The sequence below is a fragment of the Calidris pugnax genome, unplaced genomic scaffold (assembly GCF_001431845.1).
Source record: "Calidris pugnax isolate Ruff unplaced genomic scaffold, ASM143184v1 scaffold4, whole genome shotgun sequence".
Lineage (NCBI taxonomy): Eukaryota > Metazoa > Chordata > Aves > Charadriiformes > Scolopacidae > Calidris > Calidris pugnax.
In genome coordinates this window covers 8,525,750-8,536,363 of record NW_015090781.1, presented here as the reverse complement: position 1 = coordinate 8,536,363, position 10,614 = coordinate 8,525,750, and the positions used below count along the sequence as shown (strand labels likewise).

General features: G+C 41.4%; 1 protein-coding gene across 2 annotated transcripts in view; it reads left to right on the top strand.

Annotated features, from left to right (window-relative positions):
* Positions 1–523: 523 nt before the first annotated feature.
* Positions 524–10,614, top strand: part of CCDC186 (coiled-coil domain containing 186) — a 35,781-nt gene continuing 25,690 nt past the window's right edge. The window contains exon 1 of one of the 2 annotated variants that reach the window (XM_014958826.1): positions 524–650. The gene's annotated coding sequence lies outside the window, so the exon portion shown is untranslated. Of the gene's footprint in view, positions 651–4,815; positions 4,896–10,614 lie in introns of those variants that run through there. The other variant, XM_014958834.1, reaches the window with a different exon arrangement.

Sequence of the window (10,614 nt, the reverse complement as noted above, 5' to 3'; positions counted from 1 at the left end):
CGGGCGCCCCCCGGCCCGGCGGGCGCTGCGGGGATCCCGGAGGGGGCGGCGCGGGGGCACGGGCGGCCGAGGGGGGTTGGGGGGAGGCGGGAGGGCTCAGCGCTCCCCGGGCAGGTTGGCGGCGGTGCCCAGGGAGCCGCTTCGGCCGCCTCCCGCGGCGCAGCCGGAGTCAGCGAGCGGTAAATCCCGGGGGGAGGTGTCGGCGCCGGCCTGGCAGGGGCCGCGGGGGCGGGGGGAGGCTCCCTCCGGTGCCCGGTCGCCGCCGTGAGGGGATGTGCGTGTGCAGGTGGGGACGCTGGGCTGGCAGCGGTGCCGCCGGTTCCCCGGGTGAGGCTGAGGTTCCCCGGGTGAGGCTGAGGTTCCCCGGGGAGGAGAGGGGCGAAGGGACGCGGGGTCCGGGGGGGTGAGGTCCTGTCAGCAGCACCGTCTGAGTCAGGACCTCCCGGGCCGGTGGCTCCGGCTCCTGCGCCCGCTCCCGCTCTCTTTGTTTCCTGACAGCTCTCTTCTCCACCTCGTTAATTAGGTTGTCCCGTTCCGTTGGTCGGTGTGTTGATTTCCCTGTGTGGGTAAATAATTTGATAACAAAGCCCAGCCGCTCTTCCAGCAGTACGAAGGGGGTGTTTTCCAGCCGGCTGCAGCCTTGCGGTAGGGTACGTGTCCTTGTTTCTGCAGATGGTGTTTGCCAAAGCTACTTGCCCTTCTAGGCTTGAAAGGGGGAAGCTTTACTGCAACTTCAGCCAGGTGATTATGATGTAGGCTTGCAGATTTTGGCACTTGTCCTGGAAAACAGTCTGCCCAGGTGAGCCTGGTGTGGGTTTACTCCTGGTGCGACGCCGTGCAGACCAGCAGGGCATCTCTTGCAGAACTGAAATCTGTGGGTGAGATTAGCAGTGTGGTAATCTGACTTCATTGGTGGTTTGCTTTATCTTCTTCTGAAACAGCTTTTCAGAAGTTAAGATGTTGCAGGCAGAATACACTAAAACGTGACCATTGTCCCAGTATATTTTTTCGTATAAGGAAATTGTTGAAACAGCATGAGCTGTAGCTGCCTTTTTATACCAACAAGGAAATGTAATCACTGGCTGCTCTGAATGTTTATGTTGCCATTGACTTCAGGAGGAAATGGTTAAGCTCTAGAAGTATGTGAAACTGAAAGTCTGAAGATGTTTCAATAGACTGTCAATTTGAAAGGTCATCTGTTTTATGAAAAACAAAGAAAAGTAATCTTGTTCTGTATTGCCTTTGAGTCCTTCTCTTCTTTTCTGAAATTTTTCAATCATCCGTTCTTGACTTGGCTTTCAAACAATATTTTCTATTGTTGTATAAGATTTGATTTGGCCTTGTTGATGGATGTTTGTTGGTATTGTGAAGTTTGCTATTTCCAAGTGTTGAGAAAAGGACTGAAGAACCAAATATCACTGAAGTGGTTTCTTTGGTCCTAATTAGCAGCTATGGTGCTTATCACTGCTCAAGGCTAATACTGAATTTCATGAGGCTGGCTTTTTAAAGGGCTATGGAAAGAAGCAAGTGCTTTAGTAGCATTATTTTGCAGTAGAAATACGTTGACTCAGTAATCTGCAGCTTTGGTTAATGTGTGGGCCCCAGTAGGAAATACCCTGTACTTAATTCTGGGTGGGCTTGTTCTGAACTTACTCTCCAGTTGCCAAAAACAATGTTGGAAAGCCTTATGAAGACCCTGCTGCCTCCAGTTGATGGTGAAAAAAATAATATAATCAAAACCAAATTGGTGTCAGAAGACAGGAGAAAATCATAACCCTAATTTCAAGAAGTACAGGGAATACTGATAACTTTTGAAATACATAATAATATTGTATATAATACTTCCACTTATATTAATTAGCAGAAGTCAGTCTTCTGTAGAGCTCAGAGTTGACTCATTCAGATCCTTAAAAGATTGAAGTTTTTTGTTTGTTGTTTGTTTGTTTCCAGGGATACCGGAGAAACCTGGAAAACCAGGTTTGAAAGCAGTAGAGCCTTACCATCTTCATGAATGGTGTTTTTCAGTATGCAGTGGTCAGGCAGCCATTAGTGCCATGGTTGGAATTCTACAACCCAGTTGCCAGTTCTGGAAACAGGGCATTGATAGCAAATACACTGGAATCTTCAAAGCCAAATAAACTAAACCCATTGACACTACAGTTTTGTAGGAAGGCTTGCCAGTGCTCTGACTTTTGTAGTGTGAATGAGAGTTATGATTCAGGTATAGGTGGAGAAGACCTGTCATAGAATGTATGCGTTGTCCAGGTTGTGAACTCATTCATAAACTTCATTTCTTCCCCTCCCTTAAAACATTCTTCTTTGCACGAGCGATGTTATCAGTGTCAGAACGGCAATGCAGGCAGGGCAGTGGTGATGAGTAACTGGCTGGCACCAGCCTGGTTGTAAGCAGAGTTGAAGGCGTGATGCTAAAATCCTGCAATGTTACTGTAGTGCTGTTGCTGGCATTGCATCAGTTGCTGAAGGAAAGACTGGTTTTCTTAGAAGAGTACGAGTTGTTCTGTGCTGAAGACACTCTACTAATGGAATATTACAAGTCTGTATAAGCACTTAACTATCCAAGTCTTGTTTGAGGTTTACAGTAAAAGGATGCTTTCCCCTGAGCTTCCAACCCTGGGACTAGTATGACACAAAAATAGCACCATCAAGGTGTACCCCATGACTTGTGATGGGAACAAATCCAGTCCTGCTTGTTAAACCTTAACTGATGAACTTTATTTTGGAGTTGCACTGTTAGTTGAGTGCATGTGCGGAGTTAATATGAGCATAATATTAACTGATTGCATGAGATTGGTAGGAAACCTAGTTGATACCTTGAAGGAATTCATACAACATTGCCCAACTATCTAACTTGTGACATAAGCAAAGAAAAGCAAAGATGAAGTTTGAGTAAACCTTGCCTTCTAACGTATTTGACTCGTGTTAAAAGCGTTGATAGAAATGCTGAGATTTGCACCTCGGCACTGCCATGAGGCTATTCAATCCGTGTTTATGTAAAGTCAGATTTAAAAAAAAGAGAAAAATAATTGAGATTAAGTATTAAACTGATAAAAGCAAGGAAACCCTGAGAGTACCCATTGCGTACATGTGCTGTTCCACTCCCCTCCCTTCAAGCCAGTGCATCAAAGCAAGTCTTTGTGTGAGCTGAATCAGGGAGCTGTGTCAAGATACGCCTGGGCTGGAGGACTCGGTGTCCCAGTACATGGCCAGCTTTACCACTAGGACTGTGAGTCACCGGTGTCCTGTCCGTATTGCAGCCCTCTAGCTTTTCTGTGTAGATGGGACTACGTTATGTTGCATCTTCCTTCTTGGCAGTACTAGGAGATATCCCAATAGTGCTTTCTCTGAATTAGAGCAGTATTCAGTCTTGGGCAAAAGTGAATTTCAGTTAGGTTGAGATCTTTGATTTGTCCCTCTACACAGCTGATCTACAGTAGAGCTGCTTTTTGTATCTTGTCATGTAGAACAGGACTTCCTTTAGCTGAATCCTTATTTCTTTATAAACTTCAGTTGGAAACAGAATTATCTCTAGGTTTTGAGTGCTCTTCTTTTCCACTGTTATCTGGTGGTGTAATGATTAGTCTTTGGAAAGCCAGGAAAGATATTATGCAAGTTGGGTATTAATTGGAAACAACAGGAAAGTTTGTTTTGCTAGTCATTGCAATGAGTGGTACACAGTAGCTGAGGACAGTTTGCTTTAGAAAAAGAAACAAAAAACCTCACTCAAGTGAAGAAGAAAGGTGTGTTCAGTCTGTTCAGGTTAGCTTAGGTGAAAATATTATTAAGATTACAGATAAGTGCTAAGACAAACTTAGCACTTGTAAGATTTCTCTTCCATTTTATTTTTAGTCTTACTGTCGTGTAAAATTTTACAAGAGTTCTAGTGCAATGACAGGTTGGCACTGACTTGAAGAAGCATTCTAGTTTGCTCAAATAATGATTCTTATCTAGTAAAGATCTGAGTAGTTTTTGAAGAGTTTGTTTACAATGAACAACACAACTCTAAGATGAAAAAAGTCACATCCCCAAATCAGTTTTTTCTTTCATAGTCTTGTTGGAGTATCATGGTATGTAGGATAGCACATAAGCTGGCCTACAGTCTCATCTCTTACCCAAGTGTAATAGGTTGGAAATTAAACCTGAATTGAAATTAGTTGGCAGTTCTGTGATTTTAACAATTGTCTGGTTGTTAATTGTTACTTTAATGTCTCTGGTTTAGGATTATCTGTTTAAAGATAATAGAAAGTATTTATTATTCGACTGTGATTCACCTAAGATTGTTTCTAGTAGGATATTTAGTAGCATGCTATTTAAAGGAGAGGAATAGTCCTTTGTAGAATAAACTGTTCAGACAAATAAATTATGGGCTTCCTAATAAATGCTGTGGCATTTGTGAAGCTTTTTTACATGTAACTTTGTTAAGTCTTGCTTTGGTTGCTGTATATGTGTGGGGTTTGTCGAGAAACCTCTAGAAATCATAATCATTCTCTTCAGTATTCTTCAGCCAATAAATCCTTATTAGCTCTTTGAAATAATGTTCATCCCCAGTGTTACACCAGATTATATCACATCTCATGTTAACACTTGAAGACTGGCAGAGTCACTTGGACTCTGTCTTTTTGTTGCCCAGGAACCTGCAAGAGGGAAGTGGATCTGTAACTGGTCTGTTCAAATGGTGCTAAAGTGCAGTTCCTGCTTTTGCTGGGCTTTTCTGATGAACATCAGAACTCTGTTGAGAAAAGGCCTTTTACTTTTGAAACTTCAGTCATATGTCACTTCATTTCTTCTCTTCATAGATTCCTGAGTTGAAACATAAGGCAATCTGAAAAAAAAAAATCTCTTCACCAAAGCCTTTAGTCTATACTGCAATGATTGGGGTAAGAGATAACACCTTATTGAAGTATAAATAATAAATGTGGTTTTGTTAAAGTTATGTATTTGTCATTGCTTTAGTAGCTGCTTACATGAGGAGAGGTGCTGCCGAGTTGGTTTTCTGCTTGACTGTAATGAACCACTTGTAAAAATCAATCTGTGGATAGGAATTTAATATTACATGTGCTTAACAGGAGTGAATAGGAGGCAGAGTTGTTTAAACGGTGGAGTACACGTATTGATTATGCGTTTGCATGTACACTATAATGTCCTTCCTAAAATGACCGTTACTGTTGAATCACAATTTCCAAGGGATGAATGTGACCCTGCTGTCCCAGGACAGATTTAGGACATTGCTGATCTTTCTTTATATGAATTTTTCAAAAATTGTGTCAGAAAAAAGGCATGTATGTTTTGAAACATATTGCTCAATATTACTGGATTAGAGGTCAGTCCTCAGTTGCATGCAAAATTAGATGTTAGAATCCATCGTTGCAAAAAGAGCTGAAGTTCCAGCTCTTCTGCAGGTTGCGTATTTGCTGAAGAAGGGGAACTTCTAGTGCTCGGTGCTTTTTCAGGTCAAGACACAGAACTGTGTAAAGACCTTTAGTGGAAGTGTAGTGAAGCCCAGGAGAGCAGTGTGTGTCGGGAGGTGTGGACAGGCTGTTGCTGAGAGCTTTAATTGCGAGTTGGAGTGCTGGAGTAAGGGCAAAGCATGGTACAAAGTGATTTTGGGGTATAAGTCTGCATTTTCAAAATAGCTGTAAAACGCATGTAGTTTTCTCTTGGAAATTTACATGACTGCACTTCCATTTACTATTGGCAGATTCAGAAAAAAAAAAAAAGATGTTTTCTTTGGCAGCTATAGTTCCATGAGGCTAATGCTTTTCACTTTAAAAAAAAATACCCTGTCTTTCAGACCCTCTGGTTCTAGATGTACCTGTTTGGATTTTTTAGTAGCCTTTTTGGTGTTTTTAAGTCTTGTTTTTCTAATTACTATTTTTATTTTTGGATCAGCTTTGAAAGGTTGCACAATTAAGTTGATAGTATTTTTACCTTTAGCTATAACACGTAGCAATAAACAGACCTCTTGATGTTTGGAGACCTATTAGAAAGCTAGAATAATGAAAATAGAAAAAAAACCAGTTTCTGTTTAGATTTCAAGTGCAATGATCCTCGCTTTGCTGTCGGGAGAATTGCAGGTGAACAAACAGCGCAGTCATAATGAAAGCATTTCATTTCTAACTGGTTTAACTGGGGTATAGAATTTTCTGTTCATCTAGCACCTGGGCTATACAGAGATAACAGCAATAACTTTCTAAATATGGAGGCAAACTGTACATCCATGTTCCTAAATTCAGCTTTGCTAAAACTGAAATGATTCAGAAGCGTCTGTATCTGACACCTCCAGTATCAAAGTGAAGCTATTCTTTCCTTACTCACTCCCACAACATTGGGATCTGCTAGCAAAAAAATCTGTGTAAACCCAGAGATCAAATGAGTGGGTTTTGGTTGAATTGAAGAGGAGGACATGGGGGAGTTTTGTAAAATAAGTTGGAATTTGGTACAGAGAGCAGTAACACAGCACCTGGGATAGACAGCTGGTTTTTGGAGTTAAAGAGTGCTGTCCAAGAATTCTGGCCTAGTACTGGGTGATTTGCTTTCACTGGTTGAGGATATTAAGAGCAAACCCCTCTTCCAGTTATCTTCATGAGAAGTTGGCCGAAGGACATGCATTATCCCTTCTCTCAGTAACCGACAAGGCAAACTGTGCACTAAACCTTAATTGCATAGTAAAGGGGATAAATGAGTTTAATTTACTTTGTTTTGCCATGAGTTCAGAAACCAGAACCAATATGGAAGGTTATCTTGGGCCATCTTGCCATCTTGGAAAGCAAAATAAGGAGTAACAGCAGCAATTTTATGAGTTACATATCCAGTACCGTTTGAGGAAGTACCAGGAAATAAGGATCTCAAATTACAATGTAAAGAGAATTGCTCTGAAGCAATCTCAAGGGGTTTCTTTTCTAGGTAGGGTGAGGTTTTTTTCCTGTGAACAAGTGGAGTTTGCTTAGAGATCTGGAGTGTTTCCTTAGCGAGTGTGCAGCACAGAGTGCAGTGGGAATGCAACTCCATGAGTGCAGAGGTGTCACCCATGTAAGAGAGGTAGGGACTTCTGGCAACCCAGGCTGCTTCTGTTGGTGTCACTAGATTTTTCTGTGACTTAGCTGCTTGTCTGGTCATGGTACTTAGGATCCTGCTGAGTGTTTGGATCATCTGTCTGTGAGCCATGGAGTGCTTCATCGTCCCCTTTTCCTTGTCCTCTACCTACACTCTGAAATGCGTCTGCATTGCAGCTTTGGGTCATTTTGAGACTTTAGTCTGTTACTTAGAGGAAATATGAATACTCTGCTGTGACAGATATGAAATGGAAGGGGAAAGAGGATGGCTTTGTAAATTTACACTGGATGCTTTTTATAAAAGCATCCATGGTCTTAGCTGGTGATGCGAGAGCTGTATTTTCACTGGTTTGTGGATGGCCTGCATGCTTGTCTGGAGAGTAGGTGATTCCCTTTTCATCAGTGACTGTGCTACAAGGTCTGTCTTAAGAGAGTGCAGCTATGAGCGAAAAACATCTACCCAAAGATGATGCAAAACCCTTTCGTGTTGAAAAGAACTGACATAATAGACTGCTGCTGGCCATTAAATGGTGTAATGTATGGTTGAATATCCCTGGTGCCCACTGAACTGCATTTACTGTATTAACTTCTTGCTATTATTCCCCTTTCAAGAGATTTTGTGCCTCAGAGTCACTTACCTCAGTGCTCTTCACTTTCGTTCAGAACCCACCCTGGTTTGAACATTTTTGTGTGTATGAACACACCCGTGAAGCATTAATCCCCTCTTTCCTTCTTTTGCCTCTTTCTCTACAGTATGTTCAAACTTTGTAGCTTAAATATGTTTTTTTCTTAGAGCAGTGATTTTTATTTCTTGGGGCCTTGACCGTCAGTCTGTTTGCTCATGGAACAACCCCAGGCGCACATTTCTGTCATTCTTTAATTTGTTTATTGTAAAAGCACCCCATTGTGATAGTTACTAGGTGACAAGGTACACGCTCTCTCTTTTCCCCTTGTTGTTAGTGAATTCTAGGCGGCCGCACCTCAGAAAATTCTTCCTATAGTTGTCATTTAATATGTTTCTTTAGGTGTCATCTCACATGCATTTTGAAATCGGCTGAAACAAAGTAATTTCCTCCTTCTTGACTGTTTAAAACAAGCGTTGATAGCTTGGATCAAGCTACCTATTTTATGGAGTTAAATGCTAGCATTAATAGGGCATTTGCTTAGGAAAGTCCTTTGTAGTCTGGGATTTAAAAGAATGATGTTTGTGCTGCATAAGAAGATTGAAAAGACAGGCAGTTTGCAATGGCATAATACTGAATTAAAATGTACCAGAATCTCAGTGCATGCCTGTAATAACAGAATAGCAGGCTCTAGCTGGGAAAGGTTGTGTTCCTAATTAGATCTGTGCAGACAGTAGGAAGCACACAGGGAATTGCTTTCATCCTGAATTACCCTCTAGTGGCTGGGAATTAGCAGGACTGGAATAGGGGGAAAGATTTTCAGGTGGTATACCTGAATCTAAGAGTGTACTTGGAAAAGTGATGCTAAGCCAAGAATAATCACATGTGAAAATTAATTCTCATAACCTGATTTATCAGAATGTATAGTTGTATTAAAATCAGACTTTGAATTGGAGGATCTTTTAAAAGTAGTGGAATGTATCTTCTAGCTGTTAATTGGCTTTTTAATTCTGCAGGCAGTTGCTATGGTTTTAGTCCAGGAGCTAAATATTAATGTCTGGTCACATACTTTCTTATACAGTTATTTAACGTAGTTTAGCAAATCTTGGATTAGTAAACAGTCAATTTAGCATTCAAACGTGATACCAATAGCTCTACTGGAAATTCCATTTTCATTTCACTGTAAAAATTAAATTATAAACAAGTACCTAATTACCCAAATTATCACATCAATGATGTAGTACCATTATTAGAGCTTTTTTCTCCCAGAAATCCAGTTTTTCTTCCGTAGTACATTCTCAGCTTGCAAGAGTGAGACCCAGTCTTACGTAAGGACAAGTTACTTGACTTGTCCACTTAGCAGATTGATTGATTTAGTAGAACAAGACCTTTGCCCTACATACTGGTAGTTTGCAGAGCAGGTCTATACAGTTAAAATAGCTAAGTATTAAATGTTATTTGACTTAAAAATGAAGTAATTTTAAACCTTGACATAGATTACTTGTGAACAATAGAATGTAAGGGGAAATACCCAGAACAGTTCCAGTACATTTTATTCATCTGCAAGTTTTACCTTTTTATATGCAATGATTCTGCAAGATTTTTTATATGTTTGTACTTTCATATCTATGAATAGCCCCTGAGGCTGGGGTGGAACAAACACTCAGGATGACTGCTACTGAAGGTAGCCAGAAGAAATATTTTTCTTTTTTCTTTTTGGTGTGTTACAGGACCATCAAAGTTTTCGATGTTCTCCCTAGAAAATCAATATGTGTGTTGTATCATACTTCAGTGAAGAGCTTACATGAATGATTGCCAGATCTGTTCTTATTTTTATCATTTGATTAGCAGTTAATAGAGGATGTTTCTGTTGTGTAACAAAGGAAGTGGATGAAGAAGGTATTATTTCCTGAGTCTTTGCTTTCCTTTATGTAGCTGTGAGACATTTCTGCCTTAAAACGTTGGTGTCCTGGCCACTCATCATATCGGCAGGCTCTCTGCTCCCTGCGTTTGATTCCAATCAGTTATGCTATCAGCAATTTGGCAGATAAGCACATCTCGGTGACAGTAGTACAAGAAATAGTACTGGCAAAAAGAGCTGCAACCAACCTTTAATGTTGTGTCCCCTGTGGCTGCAGTTTAACTACTTCTCCAAGTCCTAACGTAATATTTAAAAGAGACATGATACGCATTGATACAGATTGAAGCTTAATTTACGTGAATACAGTGAGATAATGAGGAAGAGTGTGATTCCACTGCCTGTTGTCAAAAAAAAACAACCCCAAACCAAAGTTTTGTTTTTTGAAGGGTACATCTTGCTTATATTCTAACGTATATATGCAGAGGGGGGTTTTGTGTGCTTATGCAAAGCAGGCCCATGGGCCCATTACTGCTGTGAAGGAAGCCTGGCTGAGCGATGTTGTTCCTCATTCTCTGCTGCTCACATCACCGGGTTTTGAATTGATGCGTTTCCACTTGCTTTATTTTGCATTACTGCTTTGTGGGGAAACACAGCCGGCTGTCTTGTTTGCTTTACAACAGGGGCAGGAACGTGGGCAACTTGTGTTAGAGTGTCAAAATAATTGTGACCTGTAAAACAGTGGAGGAGGAGGAGGACTGGTCAAACCAGTCCTGTGGGTGCTGAGCGTCCTGTCACAGCAGCAGAAAGTGTTATAAAGCCAGTGACAGAAAGCTTTCCACATGCCACACTAGATGTCTGACAGTTTTGTGAGATGGGTTGTTATTTGAGGTATGCGGGCAGGTGAGTGTGGGCTGGGCTCATCTCAGAATGGGGCTTTGAGAGGTTCCTGCCCTGGGCATTTTGAGTTGGCTCAGTAGTGATTGCATTCTCCTGTGGCACGGGCAGAGCAAGGGACATACATTGTGAGGGTGAGGCAGACATCTCGTGCAGGGGACTGAGG